This window comes from Podarcis cretensis, assembly GCF_951804945.1.
Source record: "Podarcis cretensis genome assembly, chromosome: 3".
NCBI classification, from domain to species: domain Eukaryota; kingdom Metazoa; phylum Chordata; class Lepidosauria; order Squamata; family Lacertidae; genus Podarcis; species Podarcis cretensis.
This window is the reverse complement of record NC_137172.1, coordinates 36,791,127-36,804,889: the sequence shown is the minus strand read 5'-3', so window position 1 is coordinate 36,804,889 and position 13,763 is coordinate 36,791,127. Positions and strand designations below refer to the sequence as shown.

Genomic DNA, 13,763 nt, shown 5'->3' with positions numbered 1-13,763 from the left:
CCTTGCTTTTTTTTTTTAAAAGCACACCAAATGTTATACTTTCTGAGGATCACATTTATAGATTTCAGGCCAATGCCAATGGGTAGCCTGGATGAGAGGGCTACAGCCTTCTCTTGACTGGGTGATTCTGTAGGAGAGCAAATCTTTTAATATTCCTTGCATTCTAGTCTCTCTGATGAGGGCAACCCATTTGTCCAGGCTCGTTCATCTATTATTAGGAACCATCAGTGGACATGGAGCCTCTACAGTCCATGATTCCTTGACTGAGTTAGAACCACATCTCTTTGTCACCTGCTGCCTACAGGAGCCCTGGAGCTTCTGGGAAATGGCACCCTGAAAACTGACAACTGCTTCACCCCAGTTGCCCAGCCACTTTGGGTGGCTTCCAACAAACATAAAAGCATAATAAAACATCAAACATTAAAAACTTCCCTAGTCAGGGCTGCCTTTAGAGATGTTTTAAAAGTTGCATATAAAAGTTGCTTCCTGGAGTCCTCCTGGCTTTGGGAAGGTGGCTAGGCTGTTCTTGGACCCCATCAGAGCATCACATCTCCTTCCCCAATTCCAGAAAGCGCTTGCCCAGCTTAGAGAAGGAGACGTGAGCCCATGTCCCAGAAGTACGACCCTGTAGTGAAAATAGGCATGCACTGTCAGGTGCTGAGAGTACAGAGAAAGGTACAGTGTTGCAGCAAGTTATTTAATTATCATGCATCATGTGATAACTATATACCAAGATCTTAATGAAGTTCTAGTAAAACATGTAATTGTTTTTCCTGGCCCTGAGGAAATTTTACACCCAAGGGCAACTGCTCAGAGGACTGGCATCATTTTTTTTTTCCTTCCTAGGAAACAAAGCACTGATACAAATATTTAAAAGCCCCATGCATTATACGCTTTCCTCAAAGGGGAATTGCCCCAGCTCCTCAATCATTTTGATTGCCTATTTCCACGCCTCTTCCATTGGAACAGTATCATTTTTCCAATGCAGAAATCAGAAATGTACACAGTATTCCAAGTGTGGCCGCACTATGGATTTTGTGCAAAGCCATTGCAATGTTGGCAGTTTCATTTTCACTCCATTTCCTTATGATCCCATGAGGGCAGATATTCGGCTTAGTCCAGGTCAGCGTTTGAGGCTGACTGACAATATTATAGTGATTCTGACAATATTTCAGGCCGTGCCTTGTCCTATAAGTAGCGTTCTCCTGGCTGGTGGAAAGCATGAAGGAAATAAGTTCCTTATTAACCTTATTTTGAGGGCTTTGGTTTTATTTCTGACGGTCAGTAGCGAACTGAGTGGTGGGGCTGAGGCATGTACCTGACCTGACAGATGAGTCACTGCTTCTTACTGGGAGGGGGGCAAGGTTGCTGGGGTGGTGGAAGAGGTGTGCCAGATTGGCTCTGCTGTCGGATTTCCACCATGCCAGCTTTGCCACTGCTTTCCCCTTTCCTCCCCTGCTAAGCAAGAGCATCTCACCGGCTGGGAGGTCAGAGCCTCCACCTCACCCCACCTTTTGCCATTCACTTGAAGGGGTTGGGGAAAACAATCTGCAGGGGGAAGCATGATATATAAGATATAACCAGTGCTTTTTTCCTAGAAAAATAAGTGCTGGTATTCACCATGGATGAGTGGCTGTGGTCTAAACCACTGAGCCTCTTGGGCTTGCCAATCAGAAGGTCAGTGGTTTGAATCTCCATGACGGGGTGAGCTCCCATTGCTCTGTCCCAGCTCCTGCCAACCTAGCAGTTCGAAAGCTTGACAGTGCATGTAGATAAATAGGTACCACTGCAGTGGGAAGGTAAACAGAGTTTCCGTGCACACTGGTTTCCATCACGGTGTTCCATTGTGCCAGAAGTGGTTTAGTCATGCTGGCCACATGACCCATAAAGCTGTCTGTGGACAAACAACAGCTCCCTCAGCCTGAAAATGAGATGAGTGCCACAACCTCATAGTTGCCTTTGACTGGACATAATCATCTAGGGGTCCTTTACCTTTTTTAAAACCTACTCACCATGTATGTGTCACACTTTTTAACCAAAAAGAAGAAAAGAAAAAACAGGTGCCGGTACTGCAAACCCTTGAATAGCCCCTGAAAAAAAGCACTGGATATAACAATATCCCTATCTTTTGTGCTTGTGTGCATTGCCAATTTTGTTCAGTGTAATAAGGACATCTTATGGAGCTGTTTCAGTTAGCAAGCTGATTGAATATCTGTCACACCACAGAGAATGTGCAGCACACTCACACACTGCTGCTACCTGCTAAAGTTGTTTTTCAACATCACACGTACAGGGGAACAAAGCACCAGAAGAACATCTTGTTGTTTTCAAGTGTTGTAGTGTATCCGTCTGGTGCAGGTGATGTGAGCAAGGTAACAGAGTAAAGCATCTTCATATGACTCAGATGAGAAAGCTGTGTCTCACCTGAGGACAGAATTTAAACTTCAGAGGCCTGCAAGCCTACAAGAACCTCCCGCAAAACTTGGGATGGGGTGGTGTTCAACTTTGACTATAATCAACTCTAGAACCACTATTTGTGGCAGAAGTTGGACCATTTCCAGAGCAGGCTTTCTTTAAAGGACAGGTAGATCATTCTTTCCCCACACATCCCATTTTATACGTGGTATGTGGTGGGAGTGAGGGGTGCACACTTACGGCAACACCACAGTAATAGACTTAGCAGTGTGGTAATTTCTAAGCTGGCAGTATACAGTATAAATATGCACATGAATAGCAGGAGGAAGGATCAAAGCATTGGCTGAAAAAATATATGAAGCTGATAGATGGGGTCATCTGGAGACTGGGGCTGAGCTGTCACCAGCATGCTGGTGACCCCCAGATCCATTTCCCCTTTTCATCCAAGTCAAGTGAAGCCAGTGCCATTTCTAGGAACAAAAGAGGTGCCAGAACTCACTGTGAATGCCTTCCTTGTTCTGTTATAACAGCAATGGTGCCCACCTAAGAGGTGCTGGATCTGAGTTCTGGTGAGTTCCTGCTGGAAAAAAAACCCTGAGAGAAGCTATGGAAATGCTGAAATGGTGTCTGAAACTAGGGCTGGGTTGTGGCAGCTCATGGTTTATGAAACTGAAGCTCAATTGTGACAAGATGGAGATGTGATGGTTCTTAGATCTAAGGATATGGTGCACAGCTGTATGTGTGAAGGCTCCATCACTGCTGTTGGTCACACTGTTTGCATGAAGGTTGGGGCCCCCACATCCACGCTGAGTAACACAGCAACACTAACACCTGAAGACGGCTCTTCCAATAGATGTAAGCAGAAGACTCTGTGGGTTATGCTTGTGCTGTCTTGATATGAACTATGTTGCACAGATATCCCTGATCAGGAGGTCAGAGATACATCAGCAGAGATACACCTGTCTGGTTCCATCTTGAGCTCTTCCTCCCAGTGGACTATTGGTACAAGCTGTGACAAGTGAAAAGCTAGAAATGTCCACCTGTATTTCTCCCATCTTCTTGATGCACTAGATGCAGAGTCAAGCTCCTTGTAAACCTCACTTTCGCAGAGAGAGTCCAGCGCTGATCTTTGTAGTCTCTATTGTAGCACATATAATTGCACCAGAATCTGAGGTTACAGTGAAGTTCCACAGCACCACCAGCATCCTTATAATCTAGAATGTGTCATTTCCAGCCCTAAGAGAAATGTCATTTTCAACCCTGATAGAAATGTCTTTTCCTTCACTTACGTAACTAATGAGACCAGAGGAAGAACCTTAACCACTTTCAACATATGTTTTCTGTCTGTCTTTTGAAAGCAATATAAAGCCAAGTGAAAAAGAAAGGAACAACTTGCTATTCATTTACTCTTAGTTGACCTCCTCCTTAATCTACCTTGTTTTACTTCTGAGCACCAGAGGCTGACATGGACTGAGATGCACTAGTCCAGCCTCTTATCTTGCATCAAACCAGAATCTAAGCCCTGGGATTTGTTGGCTATTCCAGGACCTGTCTCCTTATCTTACCCAGTTTAACACAACCTTTCTGACATCACAACACCTGCCAGTAGGATTAGAGGCCAGCTCTTTGTAAAAGACCTACCCCAGCTGGCCTTTCAACACCTTTATATTAATCCAAATCCTTCAATCTCTACCACTGCTAAATTCAGAATCACAGTTCCTATTTAACAGAGAGTTGCCACAGCAAACGAAGCAACACTACAGAGATACATCACTATGTATCACTCAAGGAAGGGCCTTAGTTCAGTGGTAGGGAATCTGTTTTTCAGGCAAAAGCTCCCAAGTTTAACCTCCAGCATTTCCAGGTAAGGTAGGGAACATCCCCAGTCAGGTAACGTGAAGAATCACTGCCAGTCTCTGTGCTGGATGGACCAGTGAGACAGCTTTCCATGGGTTTTCTGTGGAGGTGTAACATTCTAAGGTAGGTTCAGAGATGAGATGCACTGGAGTAAGAAACATCCCCTACCTCTACCCCCAAAAAAATCTAAAATGAAATGCTTTTGGATACCTTCATCAGCCAGAAGGAAACAGATAGAAGCCAAGAAGCTTTTCAGGAAAACTTTCCAGGAGCCACATGCATTTAGAAGTTGTGGTATTTACAGCAGAGGTGGAGAACCTAAGACACAAGATGAATGTGGCCCTCATGGTTTCTCTCTCTGGTCCTCAGAACTCTCCTTGAGCCACAACACTCACTGGCTCTGCCAGGGTTGCTTTTTCCTGGCTGGACTGTGTTATTGTACTCTGGTAATGTCTCTGGCTTATCAGGATGGAGGATAGAGAGGGGTGGGTGTGTAAACAAGCCTCCTGCACAAAGGCAAAATTTACATTTGTTGCCAGCTCTCTTTGGCCTCTGGCTCTTCCCACCGCTGTCGTGAAACCCTCAAAAGATTGCTATGAATGGATTACGGCTCTCAGGCTGCCAAAGGTTCCTCACCCCTTATTTCAAGCCAAAGGAAGTGACCACTCTTTTGCACAGGGCGGATCTACAGAGATGTCAAAGACTTTATTTCACTGCAGCAAAGGAAATCAAACAAATGTAGGACAGGCAGATAAGGCCACAGAATTATTGTTATTAAAACTCCTCCCAAATCTCCCTCCAGAATAAAACTAACAAGAAAGTGGAGGGTGGGAGCAGGGGGGAGAAAACAAATCAAACAGAAATTTAGCAGCCTCATCTCTAAATGACATGTTTTCAGTATCCCATACAGCATCTTTGTGGGCTGTTTAGTGACATGTTTACATCTGCTTCTGCCATGCAGGGCATTGGCAGCCTTCCAAGTTGAAGGTAATTCAGGTTATTATACTCTGAAGTAAAAAAAACAAAACAACCAGTGACAACCCCCCCTCCTTTCCAATCTGGAGATGGGGTGGGATCAAGAGCAACAGCTGGGATGATGGTAAGAGCTTTGTAGTACTATTGCAAATGGGATTACACATACACACATGCACAAACACACACCATTGCTACAACATGCCTTAAAGTGATTGTAACAAAATATTTTAGATGCAGATTATAAAAAGTATAGAGCACCCACTTCATTTGTATCAGATCTCCCATTACAAAATTGTACAAAAAGAATCCAATGCCATACAAAGCTCTTCTTTCCAGATAGACCACCCGTAATTTAACACTTGGAGCCTAAATCCATCGATTTGGCTGGTTGCTCTGCATCAAGATGCAGTTCCTCGCCTCTGTAATTCATAGCTAGGGGTGGAAGGGAAATCCATTTTAAGTGGGCTATACATGGATTTGGGGTGGTTGTAGCCTGATCAAATTTTGCTGGATCAAAATGACCCTTGTGTCAAGTGTCCATTTGTGTTCACTCGAGCATTTTTTAAAAGCCCGGCTAAATATATGCAAAATGATACAGAATGAAATACATATCTTATGCACATAATATGTATGAAAGAATCAAGCTGCTTATGGGACTGCACTTCTGGCACAAAATTCCACATGTATATAAATATATGCATCTTTTTTATATAGGTAAATGCATTGTGGTATCTGTTTATATGCTTGTTACTCTAGGAAACTAGGAGTGTAAATGCATATAATATTCTTACAGTATTATACATGTAATAGTGCATGTAATGGGCAAGGATTGTTCATATTTTAAGCCGAATGGGGACACTGAGATTAAGGTGCGAGACTAGAATTGGGGGGGGGACCAGTGTGAATAAGCTTGATATCAAGATTTTCAGAAAGTGTCACCCCTCTTCCCAGCTAGGTGTATGTCTATTATTTACTACTTTCTGTCCTAGTTTCCCAGGCCTTTTCCCTTCCCGGCCCATCCCCTTTATGGTCTTCTCTCATTCTCTTCCTCTGGAACACTTTCTCCACCAATTCTCCTTCACCAACACCCTGTTATTACTATCCATTCTTACTTATGCCTGAATATCCTCATATTATGAGCAGCTCACCCAATGGCAGCATGACATCCTTGAAGTCAGTACAGCTCATCCAACAGGGACCATTCTGCTGATCTTGCCTCTCTGTGACATCACAGCAGGTCATCCCAATGCTGCCACCAAGCATCATCATCAATACTATGAACTGCTGGATTGTTTAATTGGTTGGAGCATGGTGCTGATAACGCCAAGGTTGCAGGTTCAATCCTGGTAAGGGACAGCTGCATAATCCTGCATTGCAGAGAATTAGACTAGATGAGCCTCAGGTCCCTTCCAATTACACAATTCTCTGTGTGTATTACAATGCAGAGAATGGGGCAATTTAACCACTGCTAACATTCCCTGGGGATTGTCACCAAATGCACAATACAGGACTTTGGGGGTTAAATCATCACAACTTTTATTTACCTGACCCATCAAGAATCTTCCCTAAATGCAACTATAAGCTGAATATACAAATAGGACTCAACTCCCACTGTTTCCTCATACTGGGTCCAAGCTCGGCACCAGATGCTTGATGAAAGCTTTCACTGACAGCTCATCTTAAAGCTTAGCAGAGGACACCTGTTTACTTCACCCCGCCTCTGCTGGTCAATGTTTCAAAAGATAAAACCTCCAATCAATTGCACCAATCAATGCCCAACAAGCCAGTCAACAAGTGGAGGTAGGTTGTCTAAGTAGCCTCCTCCCAAAAGCTGACTCCAGGTGTTCACCAGCCATCACTACCTGCCGTTTAGTTGCGGTGGTAAATTGCCAGAATAGCCGAATCAGAAAACGTTGCACCCACATTCTTAAGGAGAAGTGTCGAATAGGTGTGTTGGGGGGGCAGGAATGTGTTCCAATGTTCAGTCATGGGGCATCCCCAAATATTTTACTCAGCCCATGAAAATGCCACTAGCTTCACCCCATGGGAGAGAGGAATGCCACACTGAAACCAGAGGTTGCTTGGAAAATGCCAGCAGTCTTTCAAGGGGGCCACCAAGGTTTACTCCAAATGACCACAGTTGGCCAGCATCCTCTCACTCCTGCCAGGGGAAGTCTCACAATCTCTTCTCTAGATAAGGCATGTGGCAATTTTGTCCCTGTCTAATGGTTGTACCCAGGGCTCCTGAGACACACCACACATTGGGGGGGGGGCTCACCAGGGAACAAGGGGTGAGTGGAGATTTACATCAGGAACAAGGGGGTGGGAATGGGAGCCTGTTCTTTTAAGAAATGTTGGGAAATCTGGAGAAAGCAAAATAGCAGGTGCCTCAAGGGATCACAGAGTCCAAGCCCAATCTTATGCATGTTCAGTCAGCAGTAAGTTTCCCTGGGTTCAGTTCTGCTTGCATTCATAGACATAGCTTGAAGGATGGGAGTCATTCTTGGGTGCCCTTGGGGGCAGATGATTTGCACCCTTTTCAGCTGTAATGGTAAAGATTGACATCAAAATTTTGTTCAATGTTTGCCAGCAACAGCTCAAGCCATTTTTCTGCCTGAGGCAAAGGACTGGATGGTGCATTCCCCATTCTGTGCACCAAATCAGACTAGCCTGATAGTTAGATCCTATAAGTTGGAACAGTGTCTCCACCGCACTTGAGGGCAGCAAGCCAGCTTAGGGGCTGCAGGGCAGACCACACAGCACACATTTCTAGCCCATTTCTACCCCTCAGAGTTTGTTCTCTGAGGCAGCTGCCTCATTCTGCCTCATAGAAGGGCCGGTCCTGATTGTGACAGCAACACTACCAAGCAACATTCTGTAAATAAGGAACTTTTTCTCAGTCAGGTGATGATCAGTTTTGCTACCATGAATAAACTCAGTATTAGTTGTACGTATTCACTGGAAGGCTTTTTATTCTCATAATACTAATAAAATTGTAACAGAATCAAAATAGCTTCAAATTAATTAAATTATCCTTAAGAGCTTTTTGCATCCTCTTCAACAACATTTATGAGCTATGCCATAGTTTTATATAATGATATAATGGAGTGTGTGAGAGGGGGGGCGGAGAGAGGGAGAGAGTGATTGGGGTTTTGGTACATTTTTATATTTTTATTTTTTGTTCTATAAGGAAAGGCTGGACATTCACTCTACAGGTGATTCCTTATATTGAAGTGGAGAATTACTGGCCTGCAGGCCAACCTTGGAAGATGCCAGCAGGCCAGGGGGAACAGTTTGGCCCACAAGGGGATTTTCCCCAAACCATGCCCACCCACGCAGCAGCTGACATCCCCAGTGATGTCAGCTGATGGGCAGGAGTACAAGGTTAAATCATGCATTGGCTGCATGCCCTGCTGCCAGCAGGGAACAGGATCACACAGCCAAGGCAGTAGGATTTAATCTCCACTCATCAGCTGATGAGTGGGGATTAAAGTACTTCTCAAAAACGCTGTTTGAAGCAGATTGTGTGCTTCTTCTGCAGTCAGTCGGGTGGCAGTGGCAGGCTGCTGATAGGAGCTGCTTCAAATAGCACTTTTGGGGAGTAATGTAAGGCAGCCCCCATTTCAGCTGAAATGGGAGTGATGGGGTTGCTTTAAAGCACTTCTCAAAAACTGTGCAGCTGATCCCACCCTTTTTCATTTAACAGATTGCAGAAGCCCTTAAAACAGCTCCATACTCATGTCGCAGGCTGATATGGGATCATGAGGGCTGTTTTAAAGCCTTTGCAAACCTCCCAACACTCCCCTTTTAGAGTTCTGAGACCAGGACTTTAAAGTGGGGAGAGATCTGCAAAGCTCTGCATTTGACAGGTGGGCAGCCAAACCCACCCATCAATCATGCGGTGTCATACTGATGTGATGTGATTGACAGGTAGGTGGGTCTGTCCACCTGCCAAGTTTGGCCCATGATAAGGATTGGGCCTTGGGAACCAAAAAGTTCCCTCACCCGGTGTATCTTCTTTAGACAGCCTCTCCAATCACATTTCTACTTATTAATGTTTGCCATGTTCCATTACTATCATCTAGAGACTTTAACAAATTGACATAGTTTTTACTAAGCCCTTAGAGTTTGATGATATAAACATGCTCTCATAATCTGAGTTCCCAGTAGTCTCTTAAGCACTAGGGGGGGAAATGATCTAATTTGTAAGCGCAAGAAGAAAGCTACCCATTGTTTGCTTATATGGGCCATTCTGTGGTATCCCTGTTGCATTCAGAGAATGCCAGTATAACACACTAGACACAGAAAAAAGATGCAATGAACTTCAATGAACAGGTTATCACTTTCCTCATCTGCCACAGCTTTCCCTACTTTCAACACTTTCATCTGTGTTTTACAGTAATTAACCACTAGCACAAGTAACTCCCATGTGAACATGTTCTAGGTCTGGATTGTGGGTGCTGAAAATCCAGATACTTCTTTAGATCTTTCAGTAACCATAGAACCAACCAGAGATCTCTGGCTCATGAAGGTATAGCTTTCAAGCTGCCAGAAACACACACGTTCCAAATTGTTTGGTATAATCTATGCTAGTTGTATGCTTACAATCACACTGCATCATGGTATTGTAGTCTTAAAGATGGACACTAATTAATTAGAGGAAAAAGTTGTATTATAAGATTTATGGTGAAAGGACTAACATCTGACTAACATCTGGCAAATATACAAACATCATAAGGATATGAAATGATTATTGATGTATTGATGTATACACAAGCACACTTCCTTCCTAAACCAGTGAATTTGTCTCAAGAACAGCCGATATTCGTATGGTTACTACAATTGTACAAGCAGGTTATGAAATATGGTAGTCCTGAAATATTCTCTCTCTCTTTTTGCTTTTTTGTGATTTATTGGCCACAAACCTAGTTTCACGGTTCTTTTAATACAAGACAAGTCTAGTTTCATGGCTCCTAGCTCAATTTTAATTGGTTCTAGAATGATACAAAACTTTCCTGGTTGTAGTTAAAGCTGTACTTGACAACCTTTCAATTTGGCACCTGATAGATGATTTGATTGTTTATTTATATGCCTCTTCAAACTAGTGTACCTAAGGGGTGTAAAATACAAGTAAAATATAAGTTAGGTTGAACCACAGATCACAAATACCAGTTTGGGAAGAGGGGAAGCGTTAAGCTCAGAGCCCTATGAGTCTCCAACAAAGTGGTTCTGAGTTAGCAATCTTTACCCAGAAGTCTCTTGTTTATGACTGGATGAAGGGAAAGCAGAACTTGGTTTCTGTCTTTGCAAGTATTGCTGAGAGGTTTGGGGTGAAGTACAGAGACAGGAGCATAGATGAGTCTCGCCTTTCTTTCCTCCAAAATGTCCCCCTCTCTTCTGAAGAGGAAAAAGTGCTCAAAAGCATTATTTTTCACTCCAGTCTATTGGCTAGAAGCTCAGAGAGAGGAGGAAATGCCACCTGCATCTAACAAAGCTTCACCCCAGCCCATTTCCACACATGACAGTGTCCTTGCGCCCAGGAAAATAGCAATATCCCTATTCCAGAACAAGCATCTCTATACATGCATGCCCAAAGCAGACATGACTGCCACATTTCAAACACCAGTCGATGGATTGAGGGCTGTGGTGAAAGAGACAGAGTGAGATGACTTGCAAAGGACTGTCAGGGAGCTGTCAGCTCCTATCCCACCATGCAGAAAGGGACGCACAGAGGCTGCCATAGAAATGCTAAGTGGGCTGTTTACATTTTCTGAAGAGTAGGGGGAGGAGAGAAGAGAAGGGAAAACTAAGTGATTATATTCCACATTTCAATATAAACAAGTGTTGTTAAATGGCAGCAGCAACAGTGGAGAGGAAGCAGGCAGGCTGAGAGGAAGAGGAGCAGAACCAGGACTCACAGTGAACCGTGGTTTTATGACTGTCTGCAGATATGAAACTGCCTAGGCGAGATCCTGGAAACAAGGCACTCCACCTACAATGTTAATCAGCCAGAAATAAGAACTGCGTCCTGAATGTTATTTATTTCATCACAGTCACATTGCAGAGAAGACGGTCTCAAAATGCACACCATGCTGCAGAAGGTGCCAGTTCCCAAAGGTTATGAAGGTATATTTGGACAGAGTCTACCCCCCCCCAAAAAAGCACAACCTCTTTTTCAGCAAATCATACACCCTAAAGGGGCTTTGCAGCCACCCTCACTCTGTTTTGACAAGAGGATGCAAACCACATAGATTGGGCATGTGCCAACTGCAAGCTAACTCTACTCAGGGTAAGAACCAAAGTGGGGATAAATGGGAGGCATCATAGGAAAAAGCAATGTCCAACCATGCTGTGTTTCTCCGTTTCCTCAAACCAGTAATGGTTCCAGCACACACAACCATTTCCATAACAGGATCAACATTTGCTGCGCAGTGACACCTGAGGTGTCATACCTTCTCCACATCCATGAAACCTAGAGGAACGAATTGGGGACAGATCTTTGACTTCCTAGTGATTGGTACTGTGTATCTGAGAACATGCATGTTTACTCAGCAGTACATATTCTTAGAAGCACGTTAGGGAAAAGCTCCTCTTCCAAGATTGTCCGTCTTTCCTCCTGTCTCTGCATACAATGGTGGTGTTACTCACAAAAGAGTATGGGAGGAAACCCCCCACCTCTTTGATCGTCCCTTAGCATCTCCAGGAAATAGAAACAAATCACTAGGTGTGCCACACACAACATAGAGTCCTGCTACATGATCTCATTTCCTTTTTCTGTAGCTGTAAGTGCATATCAAATGTAGTGGCTGCCCATTTATCCATGGGCAAGGGGTTTGGAAAGTTCACAGTGGAGCCTCCCCAGCAATTTTCTGCTGGAGGATCTCTTGAATCTCCTTTCTTCTTAATCTTACTTTGGTTCTAGAACACCAGTTTAATATATTTAGGGAATGTGAGTGTCAAAGAAAGTGATCAAGAGAGAATGCCCACTTTGATCTGTCATACTACATGCAAATGCCACCACTTCCACATCAACTGCCCAGCTCTTTCAGGGAACTGTAAACATCTGATGACGCTGGAGTGACATGATATGGCATAATCAAGGTGGGTCTCCATTCCTTATTTGCCCACCTTTCAATAGCTCTACTTGCTTAATCCCATTGGGACCCTCTTTTCCTTACCTATTCCTTTACATTATCAGGAATCTCTGTAAGACAAAGCAGGATTTCACCTGATCTCAGGTGTTCCCTTCCAGTCCTGCTGCCTCTCCTGGTCTCCTGCCACATATCTCCAGTTTCTATTTCTTTCTATGACATCTCCGAAGATCCTCTGTCCTTGAACTGTGTGCTTTCAGACAGAACAGAGTTTTATCTGCATAGCAAAGTTCTTCCTTAGCTTTAGAGGGTTTCTATTTTTATTTTTAAATCCCTAGATGGTTTCCATATATTTCTCCTTCCTTCTTTTCCCATAATGCTTGTTCTAATAGAATATTGTAATTTCTCCTGCTCCCCCTTTCCAAACCCTTTTTTGATCTTTGATCTACTCCAGCATAAATTATTTTAGATTTCTAGCAGCAGTTTTTTTTCCAAGGGAGACACACACCATGCAATTCCTTTGAACTCCTTTTTTCCCCTTATTAAAAGAAAAGCAAAAACAAGACTCATTTCCCTCCGCAAGATCTCTGTTACCAAGGGTCTTAGAAACATAAAAATAAAGTTATGCATTTCCCCACAAATGCCCTTCAAACCCACCTCAAATGCTATCTAAGACATTAAAGAAAAGGTTATGTTATATATACAATGAGAGTTTGATAGCAAACACCCCGGCTCTTACCTTTGATGAATCACATTTATCCCTGGTTTGGAAATATAATCTCCGGAAGGTACTTAGTTCTTCTTTCTATGCCGTGCATCCTTGATCCCCCCCCCTTCTTCTTCAAATGAAAATATAATGATATTTTTTTTAATCCTCAGTCGATCACCAGTTATGCAAAATATATTTATAGGAAGAAACCTTGGTAGATGGACCCTGATTCAGCGAGGTCCAAATGACTGAATCCTTCAGACTTCTTAGTAATATCCACAGCACCCAAAAAAACCGAGAGAAAACAGCAGAAGGTGTGTGTGTGTGTGTGTGTGTGTGTGTGTCAGACAGAGAAGGAATAAACTTGCTCTCCCCCCCCCTTTCTTTTCCCAAAGACAATTTTGAACGACTAAGCAGCCCTGCAGGCATATGGCTCCAAACGCATCCCAGGGTACCACACGCATGTGAGCATTGCAAGTCTCCAAGTTCACCTTAGCAGAGCTTCTCTGTGTATATGTGTGTATGCATGTGAGAACTGAAAAGGAGGGGGGATATCCACCCCTGTGCACACAAACACAGAGAGAGACAGAGATGGATGGAGGGTGTGGGAAGAGAAGGGACGGGGGAAGAAAAACCCAGCAGACTCACTGGAGTGATCTCACAAAGTGCTCTAGATGGCAGAGCCGGCAAGGCTTGTAAGACAAGCGGTGCGGAAG

The 13,763-nt window shown here is 43.7% G+C and overlaps 1 protein-coding gene across 5 annotated transcripts in view; it reads right to left on the bottom strand.

The window, feature by feature from the left end:
* Window positions 1-13,763, bottom strand: part of LRFN2 (leucine rich repeat and fibronectin type III domain containing 2) — a 268,713-nt gene that overhangs the window by 254,256 nt on the left and 694 nt on the right. For 2 of the 5 annotated variants that reach the window (XM_079969231.1, XM_079969230.1), the window contains exon 1: window positions 13,078-13,687. The exons of 2 other annotated variants lie outside the window; for them this stretch is intronic. The gene's annotated coding sequence lies outside the window, so the exon portion shown is untranslated. One more of the 5 variants, XM_079969233.1, reaches the window with a different exon arrangement.